Here is a 12,717-nt window from a genome sequence, read left to right on the forward strand (position 1 = left end):
TTAAAATGCTGTTAGATGACATTAATGTTGGCAACAAAGCAACTGCCTTCAGAACACCATTCCTCTGGACAATATTCTTACATAATTGTTTGCAAAATGGTTTGATTTTGTTATGACCTTTTCTCATTTATTGTTTGAGGCTTACCCAAATGTATATAATTGATTTTTTTTTTTTTTTTTTCCTTTGTGCCATAATGTGTTGGGGGAACTTCTCTAGAGACGTATAAGCCTTGCCTGCTTTATGATTATTTTTTTTTTGTAACTTATGGCCATTGCAGTTTGGAACCTCTGGACAGGGGGTTTCAAATGTGAATTGCAAGTATTTGACCTGGTCAGAAGAAAGTTTTGACTGACCTTCTTCTTTTTGCACAGCAAATTCCTCATACAGTTTCCTGTGCATAAGGGTGATTACTGCTGTTGGTTCCGATGCACATGGAAACCTCCCCTTCTCCAAAACCAGCAATTTTAGGGACACACTTGTAGTGTTCATTCCTGCTGGTATGCAGTCCAGCCATATGTTTGGGGAAAAAGGGAATGCTACCTGGGAAGATTAATCCTTGGCACACAACCCTGAAAGCAGACAAATCTGGCAGAGATTATGACTAAAAATTGTCTTTATTCAAGTTTTTCTGAAGAGAGAAATAACCTCGATAACGTATGGAGAACATAGGGGTGCTCTACAACTCAGTGGGTAATGCCTCTATCAGGAACAGTTTATCAGTTTCTGTGTTTATTCAGTTTCAAGTGAATGGTCTTAAAAAAAAAGTTTTAAAACACCCCCTCCCAAGCCATCTTGGAGCACAATAAATGAGAAAATAGATTTCAAGTTTGTTTCTTGCATGATAAAAAACCAGAACGTCCTTTAGGAAAGCAGTTTCACAAGTGTGTTTCAAGGAATGAGATGTCTTTTCCCATTCTTCAGTCACAGGCACTTCAGGGAATGTTAGAAATTTTGTTTGGGGGCATTTCTTCACTTCATGCTGGAGTAGCCAATATTAGGATGTGGTTAATTTTGCAAGTACTTCAGAGAAAATCTTTTAAATATGTGTAAAGACCTTGTTGAGCGCAAGGTTAAGAACATTTGCCATTATCCTTTGCGAAGAAGTTGCTAGAGCTGAGGTTCTCTAATCTCTTGCCAGGTTTCTCCCTATATCAGGTTGAATGTTATTCACAACAGAAGCTGAAAAAATGACAAAGTGTAATTTCTCCATCTACTGCAGAAAATTGCTCATAATTTGATAGCCATTTAGCCTTGATAAGGTTACATCTTCCAGCTAAACTAGCCTTAGACATATTTATTTCTTTGTATTTAAGGCTGATAGCAAACAATATTTCAGTTTTAGCAAGTATTTATAGTCCAGGGTCTGCACTGCAATTGCTGCCAGGGCTGTGGCTGATTCCTGGATGGTGTGAGCTCATCTGCATTTAAGAATGGACTGCAGGATCAATGCCCTTTGTCAAGAGATCCCAAGAAAATGGGTCCATGTACTCAGCCTAGAGAGAAAACAGTTTATTAGCAGTCACTTGGATGTTCGCCGATGAGTTTGGTGGGCTGTGTTTAATTGGTGGCTTCAGATCCTGTGTAAAATGGAATTGAAAACACAAAGACCTGCTGAGAAACACAAGCTGCAGTCAATAACAGGTGATATTTGCCATCTTTGGAGGGGAAGAAAAGTACAGAATGTTACAGAATTATTTTATTGAACGGCATAAGAGATTTCACTTCTCAAAAGCTTCCAAGTAGTTTACCAGTTTGCAATTCATCAAGAAATGCATTTGATGTTCCTCCAAAAGGCACTTTTCATCACTTGTTCTTTCTGTGAGAACTTAACTGAGTGCAAAGTAAAGCATCCAATTGCTAATATGTTGATAGGACAAAGGGTTATTTCCTAGGGGGAGAGGACAGAAAGAGTTCTTGAGGCAGCCTTGCCAAGTGTCTGGGGCCAGGACGGCTGCTTGGGGTGCAGTGTTCATGAGCTGTCCATAGCAGCAGGGAAACGAGCAGTCTCCTTCCCTTTCCTTTGACTGGCAGTCTGTGCTTATCCAGAGCAGGAAATGAAATTGTGCTGGCTGGAACAGAGAGCACCAGGCTGCTACAGGATGTGCACCAGGCAGGGAAACTGCCAGGCTGGGGGGACATCTGAGGAACCTGGAGCCCCAGAGAGGCCTCCTGGGAATCCTGACAGCTTTACATCAAGGTGAGAAATATAAGAACCAGCATAGATGCTAGAGGTCTATTTCCCTAATCAAGCAGATGTAAATGAAGTAAACGAGATTGGGACTGCTGACAACACTGTTTTGACTTGAAAGTTAATATGTTTAGTGTATAAAATCAAGCGTATGCAAGTACGCTAGATTAATGTAGGATTTTTATCACAAGTGCAGTATCTCTCCATGCATTAGATAACCTAGCTTTGGAGGTCAGGGCTTTGCCTCACTGCTGCACTTTTGTTATGACGTTTGATCCGAAAGCCAGTACCTCAAAGGAGGGCACAAAAGCTTTCCTTCAGGCCTGCAGGTAGCTAAAGTGACAGCGCTGTGTCCATGGCCAAGCTTCACACCAGAGGTTCACAATTCTGCACACACACTGTAACCTGGGGTGTTTTGCTTCAAAAAAGCTTAAGGGATCATGATCCTGAATATTATTTATCTTCTTGGCAGTAGTAATTTAAGAAATAAGAATTAGGCACATTGAAATAGTTAACATATATATAAGTAGTTTATGTTAATGTAATACTTTTAAACTGACATTAACAATGTCAGTTCATATCAAACCCATTTGTTGACTGCTAATTATTTGAGCCTGAGTGTATTTTTGAGTGTGTAGGTGTGGGGAGAAGTGAGTTTAGCTAACAACTTCAGCTGCTCCTGTAGCGAATGAGCACGGTGATGTCAGACAGAATGAAACCCTTCTGGTATTGTGGGCTTGTCTCGGTGTTCCTTTGAACTTAATTATTTAAATGACCTACTATTGTTCCTAAATTAAACATTTAAGCTTTCTAAATGGCTGCCATCCTGGTTTAGTTGCCAAGGGTAAAGGTGATTGGTACTGACAGAAGAACTGAATTGGATGCTGGCATTGGGGGGTTCTCAACTCCTCGATGTTTTCTTAGGGCTGCCACCAGAGCGAGGGCCAGTCCAGCAACCCGGTGCTGCACAGACAAGGAATTTCCATGGAGATTTGTCTGCAGTGTCCTAGCTAGGCAGAGGAGTTTCTGGAGCTGGCTACCACTCCTGGAAGTGCCATAAAAATGAATATGCTTTCTGCACTGCCTGAGATTCCTCAGACTGTGTCTTTCGCTTCTCCAAAGTTTAATGAGATAATGAAGGAAAGGCACTAGGGGAAGAGAGTCAACCTAGTAATGCATCCTTTCTTTGATTTGCATGGAGCTAGGTGTGAAATTTATGCATCTGTCTGTTCTTCTAATTATAGGGGGGTTGTGTAGGTAATTTCAAAGTCCTAAGGCACTAAGGGTACCCTTAGTGCGTGCAAGAACTTAAATTTTAAATGGAGAACTAATAAATTAAGTACCAGTTTATTTAAATTAAGTGCCATGGTGCTGAAAAGAAAGGGCTGGGAATGTCACATTCATCTTTGTTGCAAGTCTTTGGCTTTTTGAAAGACAGATGCCTAAGTTCTAGACACAAGTTTTCTGATTTGGGTTTTTGGGGTGTTTCTTCCATGCACCTTAAAACTTTTGAAAGCATGTAGGAAAAAAAAAAAAAAGAAAAGAAATTATATTTAAAATAATTTCCTAAAAATGAAGACCAGGGGACAGTCACCTTTCCTTGAATGTAACATGAGAACTTCTAATAATTTAAATCATTCATAAAGCCTAAATAATTTGTCACTGTAGTTTGCAAGCAGACAGAGAAGCAATACATACTGCATAACTAAGGTTAGAGTTGTTGTTTAGGTGTTAAGTAGCAGGAACACATTTATTAACTTTTTTTTTAAGAATTCCACTTTGTGCTTTTAACAGGACAGGTATCACATATTTCTTCTCAAATCTTGTATCATCAAGCACAGATTCCATTCTAGATGACTTTAACAGAGCAACCTGAACATTTTTAAGCCCTTTCATTTGCTGGCCAGGCTGCATCAGCCCATGAACCTCATCAGATCTCCAGTCGACACCTGAGTATCAGCTTAGGAGCAAGGCAAGTGGTAGAAGCCACCATGGGACTGATGTCCCCAGAGTGCTCTGCCATCCATAAAGGATTTATGGTGGCTAATTTCTGAGTCACACGTGCCATCTTTTGGCTTCTCTGTCCTCCGTGGTGGTTTTTGTTCTTCTCTGTGACTGTCTTGCATGCTTTTGATTCTCTGTAGCCTTTCAACTGCAGCCATTCAAAAGCAGAGCTTTTTCTCCGTGTAAATTCATCACACCAGGAGAAGAAATAATTACTTCTATTTGTTTTGAAACTACCAACCTTTTGCTTATGTCCTTCCCTTGTTCCTAATCACTTCTTTAGGGATAGTGATGACTGATTCTGACGCACACTCTTGCCCAAGGCCCAGATTTTATCATCCTCTTCCAAATCTGTTCAGCCACCGGAGTGGTCTTGTTAAACTTAGTCCATTCAAGGAGAAGCTGGTTGATATCTGATCATCCTTTGAACAAGCTTTTGTTTCTCTACAGCCTTTTATGAGAGGGTAAAGAGGGAGGAAAGCAGCACAGCAAGCAGCAATCTTGATGTAAGTGAAGCACAGATTTATGTATTGCCTAATGATGGCTTGTCTTTGTGCTCTGTGCCCGACATAGGGTTGCTCATATCCGTTTTCCTTCATCCTGCTGTTGTTTGACTGCTAGCACTGTGCTGAAGCTGCCCTAAAGCTGGCTCCGAGGTATGGCTTTTCTTGGTCATTAGAGAGGTTACAGAGGCAGTCTTATCATATGAAAAGCTGTCTGGGAGCTGAGGGTAAAGGTTCATTTCTGTCACTGAATTTCCTCAGCTGTTAGTTTTATACCTTAAAAAAAAAAAAAAAAAATCATCTTTTAATCATTTAGGAGTCACCAGGTCTGTGGTTCTTTCTGTAGTCCTGAACATGTGCTCCTCTCCTTTGAGAACAGCATTTGCTGTCATGAGCAGTTGTCATCCCCTCCCTGTTAAGCCTCTTGAACCTGTTCTTCAAGATCTGGCCTGGAACTGGTAAATCTTCAACCTGACACGGAGCCTGGCATTTTCCGTGCCAGTTTCCATTATATATTATTATATATAGTTTCTGTTTCCCGGGCAGTGTCAGACCTGTGGATTGCACAGGGCACCCAGGTGTGCAGGCACCCACTGCTGGGGTGGGTGACAGCCACTGAGCCGCCTGCTCTGTCCCCAGTGCTGCCTGGCACAGAGCAGGGAGCAGGGTTTGGGGCAGGGCTGGCTGCTGGGGCCCTTTCCTGCTGGGGGCTGTGGGGCTGTGACTGCCACTGGCTCCCAGCAGTTGCTGCTCAGCTCTTGGTCCCCTAACAGCAGTGACAGTGTCTTCACTTCCTTAATCCCCACCCCAGGCAGGGGGTGCCAGCACAGGACCTCATGAACATTCTCTCGCACCATCAGTGATACAAAGTAAGAATTTTTATTTCTGATGGAAAGTCAAAGATACAATAAAATGAGAAGCAGTTTTGAGTATTTAAAATCAAAACTGCTAGTAATGGCACAGCAGTATCCTGTTGCCCACTTTCATGAAAGTTAAATATTACTCCTGACTTGTAGATACTATTTGAGTATTTCCCTGTGCAATATGCTTGGTAATGCAGCAAGGACTGGAGCTCAAATACATTTTCACAGGTAAAGATTGTAAGGGAATTTTCGCTGGGAAATAAAAATAAAATGAGGCACTGGAGAGCAGAGCAGCCTATAAAAACCATGCAGAGACACAGCTCAAAAGTGACCAGTTATGAAATAAAGAACTTGCTTATTTTCATGGAACTGTATTGTATTTATTTCAAATCTGAGAAATGCAGGTACACACGTGACAAATGAATGTCTTAGTAGTTTTGGACAGGGAAAATGACAAGATTCTATGTTTTTTGCATCAAAGTCTTAAAATCTGGAGAATTGTGCTCACCAATCTTTATAATTATGGCAAAATAATATCTTCTTTTTTCTTTAATAAACCTGACATCTATCAGCATTGTTAACACTTGGCCTTTGATTTATTCAAAATTATTTCAAATATCACATACTCTCAGTACAGAAGGAAGGATTTCTAGTAAGACACCAGCATTGAATCACTCTGTAATTATAATAGTTGTATTTACAGAAGAGGAACAAGCTTCTCTCATAGGGAGAATATTTTAATTTTTTCTGCTGTTTGAGAAGTCTCCTTTTTTATAGTTTTTCTTTCTTTTCTCTCTCTCTCTCTCTCTTTTTTTTTTTTTTTTTTTTTTTTTTTTTTTTTTTTTTTAATTATTATTCTTAGTGAGTAGGTTAAAAAGTAAAAAGACAGAATCTTCCCCTGGAGACTGATTCTCCCCAGGCAGAATCTGTATTTTAAAATATCTACCATCAATGTGATTTAGAAATAGACCTTTATCCCTAATGCAAGCACAATGCAACAACTGGGCCATCCAAGGCAACATTTACTAGAATATATCTGTGGATGACTTTTTGTGGCTTTTTGTAGCAATCTGACTTCAATTCAAACCATAATCAGCTAATCACTGGCAATTTTCAGATATGAGCCAATTTCAAGACAATCTGCCTTAGTTTCATTGAACAGCCCTAGAGCTGATGTTTATGTTGATGTCCATTAGTATTCCAACTGACAGCAATGTAAGCTCTGCAAAATAAAAAAATTAAAAGAAAAAAGGAAAACCAAAACAACACAAAGGCCTCTCTAAAATGAACATTAACAAAAAGTCTGCCAGCCTGAAGTGCAGAAAAGGGAAGTTTATTTTTTGCCACCTGTGTTCCCCAGCAGGTGACTTGAACCTGGGATCGAGCTGTGTAAAGAAGCAATGGGTCATTGAGAACAATTACCCTGACTGGAAGTGTACCTTTGCTTCTCTTCAGCACTGAGCATCAAAACATTTGCTGTGCCTAAAATCATGGAAACTAAGAATGGGGCTGGAATCAAGGCCTTACAATGTGCCTGTGACTTTCTGAAAGATCTCTTAGCTTCAAACCACAGATAACTTCCCTGCTATCCATGAGGTATGTAAATGATCTAGAACTTGATTGATTGACTGAGGGGTCTTTTTCCTTGTTTTTTGTCTTTTAACCATTACTTCATTTTTTTTCTCTCTTTGCAGCATATAGATTTAGACGTACACAGCACCCCATTTGCAGAGAAATAACCCCCACAACACAGAGGGATGGGTCTTCGAGTCATGCAGCCAAAGCGAGGTGCTGTGAGACTGAAGTGGGCAACTTCACCAAAGGAGCAGATTTCTTTTATGAAAACACTCTGTAAGTGCATTAGTTCATGAACAGGATGGGTAAAGCCTGTCCCTAGCACTGCTAAACACGGCGGGTTGGGGTTTGTGGCATCTGCTGCAGGGGACATAAACACTGAGGTCCGTTTCTTGAAGCAAGACAATATTGTTACTGCAGCACTAAGCTCACTAAGCATTGGTTTCATTTTGCCATTGTGATCAGCAATGCAGCTTTGGAGCTGTTGCCCTTGCTTCCTTTGCCCTCAGTGTGCCAGTAATAGGAAATTCAAGTGGACTCTGCTTGGGGGCTGGTGAGAGAAGCCTCCCAGTGTCTCTGTGCCAGAGACACACAGACTCTGTCCCTCCCACCTCAGAGGCCTTCGTGGTCTTGGCACCTCACTGTAGGGGAGGAGCAGGATGGAATTTTCACTACACCCTGATGAGAATCCCCAGAGAGAGGGACAGGAGGATCTTATTGAGGCTACCGATATTTGATCAAGTTTGAAAACAGCATATCCCACAAAACCCCATGAAATATGCAGCACTAAAAGAAAAAAAAATCAATCTTTATTTCAAATCAATCACCACTTAAGCAGACTGAAATGAGCAGTAAAAATATACAACCCCAGCATGTTGGGTGATCAGATATTCAGAGCCTCATCCTGAGCAACACCAGCCAGGAAACACTTCTGTGGCCACCTCCTGTTTGCATCTCAATTGACTGTGATCACTGAGGAAGTGGACCTGGAGTCATAAACAATTTTACTCAGTGTCCAAGGGTGGTGGGATGGCAACCAGAGCAATAACATGGCTAAAAAAAGAAATACAGATTATTAGAAAAAGTTCAGAATGTCATTTCAGAAATCAGTAGTCCTTCACCCTCGATAGTGTGTTCTGCTGGCTGCATCTTAAAAATACAAAGAGCAGAAACAGGTCCACAGAAATAAAATTATTGTTTCTGTAGGAAAACTTCCATAAGGAGGGAACGTGAAATGACAGTGCCCGCTTCTCATGGATGAGACAAATCAGACAGAACAAGCTCCTGTTAGACAAAGTCATAAATGGCATACTTGTTCTCAGAAAGGTCTTCTTTAAGGAGATTTTAGAAAATAAAACATGATTTACTTATGGTAGGTAACAGCAGTCGTGAAGCTTGCACTGATCATACGTGATAAACATCATATTACATGATGAACATCACATTACATGATGTGTGTTACAGGTCACGTGTTCCACACTGTAACATAACACAAGATGTTACCTATCCTATTGGACCATGTTAACTTACTGCAGTATTGCATTGTGATGCATTAGAAAGGTACACATCCGCATTACAGTGCATTATGTACGGTATGTACAAGGTATGCACATATAATGCTGTAGGTATGTGTATACAGAAAACAGAATTTTAAATGTCATCAAATGCAGACAATATATTTCTACATTTCAGCACTAATTTCTTTCTGGTCACAGGTAACAAGAGATACAGGAGAGAAATCGAAGAAAGGAGTTTGAGGTGAATGAGAAAAAACTCCATAGGTATATTAGATATAATTATGTAATCTTTATATGGTTTTAGATTAAGTATGTATATTTTCATAGAGTGTAGATGTTGAAGTAGATGTCTAAAACGCACAGTTCAAAAATACATACACAAAGCACATTATTAATTATTTCCGAATTTATAAATTATACAAATTCTACACACAGAGATATTTATATATATGACAAATATAGAAGAAGAGATGCTGTCATGCTCTACGGATTGATATAAAAAGCAATTTTTCCCACACAGGTCATTCCATAATTGCCCATTAGGAAAGAGGTTTCCTGAATAACAAGGACTGAGTAGCAGCAAGAAAATAATTACTGTGAATTACTGAACACAGCTTTTTCTGTGTGTCAGTCTGAGACAGGGTTGAGACAGCTTTACATTGCCACTGTCTTAAAGCAGCTACAGAAGAAAGCTTCTTTTTGAGGCAGCTCCCAACACACCCAACCCCAGCTCCCAAGACATGTCTGGGAGTCTGCAATGGTTCTGAATATCATTCCTTTGTCATTGCATGTCGATGCTGTAGCCAGAAAGGCAGACTTGGCGCTGTCTGCCTGGGCAGGTGGAGTTGTTAAGAACATTTATGTGCATTTGATGAGAAACTTCTGGTGCTCAAGGAGGCTCCCAGCTCCCCAGTGAGCTGTGGTGCTCCCACAAGGCTCCTCATGCCACTCTGGCCTGATGGGGAGTGTGGGGCAGCATAGTTCCAGTGTGACTGGCCCAGAGAGTGATTTAAAATACTTTTCCATGCAGATTTTGCACAGCAGCAATGCCACCACCATAAATATTCATAGGAAGCAAATGCAAGAGGAATTTGTGCAGAATGAACACATTTTAAAAGGGTCATATAAAATATTCAGAGGAAGTACGTCCAGCATGAGCTAGAGGCCCAAATCTGGGAGTTACTGACACATTCCCTCAGCACTAAGCACCTGATGGCAGCTCCTTGGATTCCTGAGACAGGCACAGGCCTTGAGCAGAACAAGTACCCATGGCTCAGTGCTTTGTGGATCACAGCCCCACCAGATTGCTTGGACCAGAGAATCTCTGCTGGAAGCTCTTAAAGCACTCTCTCACTTTTGTGGTACTGCCACAGGCCAAAGGCGGATGTTCAATGAGACAAACATGGAGCTCCCCTGATTAAATAGAACAAGTGGAAGAATATGAATACAGTTTTGCTATTAAAACAAGCATTTTATTCCACGTTTAAGTAATTTTTCATTAAAAACACAGCCCAAGTAGTAGATCCAATGGTAAAAGAGAAAGGTAATGTCATGTTTGGTTGCAGGAATGCTAAGCTGTATTTATCTGGTCTCCCCTCAGAACTATTTTTAGCAGGATTAAGATCTATTGAGCCTTGTTTGTTTCAGATGAACAATGGCTTCCCTCTCATAGCTATTTGCTGGGCTGGAGGTATACATTCCAAAGGTGAGGAAATGGATCAATATCCCTTCCACTGGATGTTGATTTATCTCCATTTTGAACTCTTCCTTCCTTGAAAAATGGTGAAGTATTTTCATCATCTGTGTGTGTGTGTGGCATTTGTGTGTGTGAAGCCTCCAAGAGGATTAACATTATTAACGGACGGTTTCAAGCCATGGCAAACACAGGGGTGGCAGAGCTCACCTCAGTCTGGCTGATGTGTGCAGGTACACGTGTGCAGTTCCTGGGCACTGCCCCTGGAAGGCTCTGAGGAGCAGAAAATCTGCTCTGTGACCTGAACAGGGGTGAGTTGCTGGCTGCTGGCAGACCTCGTCAGGCCAAAGCCTCCAGGTGCTCTGCAGTGATCCACAGTATCACAAAGCATCCAGGTGGTGCATCTTCCTGAAGAGCACAGGCTGGGAATAACCTTAATGCTCATTAATGTATTCATGTGTCAGATGGCCACACAAACACCTGAGCTGAAACCAGGAGAAGTCTTGAGCAAACTTCAGCTGCCTCCAGGCTAAAGCCTCAGCTCTGAGTGCTCCTGGGATGGCTGGGAAGGGGGTACACAGAGACACCGTCATCTCACGTGCGCTCTTATCAGCACCCGCTCCTCTACTGCCACATGGCACCTTGTGTTGAGATATGCTGAAAACAAAATTGCAGAAGTCTAAATAATATTTAAGTTAAAGCAGCACAGGCTCAAGTGTTTCTTGCTACAGCTGGGAGTTGTAATCATTCCTTTCCATCGTGGCAACTCAGTCTGCTCAGCTGCCCTTACAGTGAGCTTCATCTCTGTCTAATTCTTTTCTGAAGTTAGAAGTGAAAGTTCATTTGATAATAATCAATGAATCACACACTATTGGCACTGGGTTAGTTGAGTGCTGCTGTGGATGGCAGCTCAGCTGGCCTTCTATTGTAGTGAAGAGATTGAATTTTCAGTAAAACTGGCATCCTCGTAGGGCCCGCAGTGAATTATGGCGCCTGTGGGAAGTCAGCCTTTCCTGACAAGGAAAAATGAAGTGAAAAGCAATTTTCAGTTAAGAATTTCCTTTCTTCAATACCTGATGAATTCTGGAGCAAGTCTTCAAGTTTCTTTGTGCCAGACACCCACAAACACAGGGGTGCACAGCTGCAACCCTTCCTGGAGCAATAGGTCAGCACAGCAGTACAGGGAGAGATAAGACGATGAAAGCAGCAGTGGTTACAAACATTATTCACAGAATCACAGAGTATTCTGAGCTGCAAGGGACCTATAAGGACCTTCAAGTCCACCTCTAAAGTGAGTGGCCCATAGAGGGATTGAATCTACAACCTTGGCATTATTAGCACCAGGCTCCAGCTAATCTCAGTGTCAATTCAAACCACTTTCCAAGGAGATATTTTTTGGTTGTTTGGAGACTTGTGAATCAGAACACAAAAGTAGCACTTCTAAACAAAAACTAGCCAGTTTCAGCACTTGTTTAACATTGGCAAATCATCGGCTCCTGTGGATTCCATCATACACTTCCACGGATTCCTGTCATGCCTACATTTTCCTGCCTCCTTTCAGTAACTGCCTCCTTTCAGTAACTCTTTCCACTGATAGCATTAGCCACAATAAAGGGCTATACTGTAATCACAATAACTGTGTGATACACCTGCATTTAACCTGACAGAAGAGACAGTCCGGAAGAAAATAAAAGAAAATTTAGCTCTAGGTAGGGATATACCTGTCATGACAGGTAAAAGAATTATAAAATAAAGGCCTGCTCTGCTAAATTGCCAAAATTAGCCTGTCACTTCTTCTACGTAATTTGGAAGTTCCCATGTGAAAACAATCTTGGTATGAGAACTTGTTAGCATAACAACCTATTCCTAGGTTGAACAAATGCACCTGCAATAAGAAGAGATCTGTCCCATCAGAAAATCAGTAAAGAAAATATGTAAGCAACACAATAAGATTTGACAGACAAGTAGAATACCTTTTACTAACCAAAAGAGTAACATCCAGACTTAGAGTTCAAAAAAGGAGTAAACTACGGGAAAGCCTAGATCGCGAATAATACGTATGTGGGCATTTACTGTGTGCAAACGGAGATAAAATAGGATAAAAGGAAATTGGGAACTTTATTGCTACAGAGTAGTAGTACAAAAATGCCTTTTCTATCGATATGGTAGCCACATGGTATTTTATTAGAAATTAGTTTAAAAATTTTACAATCTGCTGAAGGGACTGCTCGGTCAGTATCTCCGGTGTCCGTAGGTCCGTTTCTGTTCCCTCTACCCACAAATGACGGGAAAGTTACCTTTTAATTCCGCTTTTCATGTTGAAAAGACAATTTAAAAAAATGTTAAACAGCCACTTTGGAGCTGCTTTCAGCC

At 41.1% G+C, this 12,717-nt stretch overlaps 1 long non-coding RNA gene across 5 annotated transcripts in view; it reads left to right on the forward strand.

Annotated features, from left to right (window-relative positions):
• The window catches only part of LOC120756229 (uncharacterized), a 38,686-nt gene extending 28,512 nt beyond the window's left edge, over positions 1 to 10,174 (forward strand). Inside the window, exons 3-7 of one of the 5 annotated variants that reach the window (XR_005702070.2) lie at positions 6,920 to 7,155; positions 7,254 to 7,410; positions 8,599 to 8,737; positions 8,850 to 8,915; positions 9,172 to 10,174. This is a non-coding gene — a long non-coding RNA (uncharacterized LOC120756229). The remainder of the gene's footprint in view (positions 1 to 6,919; positions 7,156 to 7,253; positions 7,411 to 8,598; positions 8,738 to 8,849; positions 8,916 to 9,171) is intronic. The other 4 variants (XR_005702071.2, XR_005702074.2, XR_005702072.2 and 1 more) reach the window with 4 other exon arrangements.
• Positions 10,175 to 12,717: the final 2,543 nt, after the last annotated feature.

Source organism: Hirundo rustica, chromosome 8 (genome assembly GCF_015227805.2).
Source record: "Hirundo rustica isolate bHirRus1 chromosome 8, bHirRus1.pri.v3, whole genome shotgun sequence".
Taxonomy (NCBI): domain Eukaryota; kingdom Metazoa; phylum Chordata; class Aves; order Passeriformes; family Hirundinidae; genus Hirundo; species Hirundo rustica.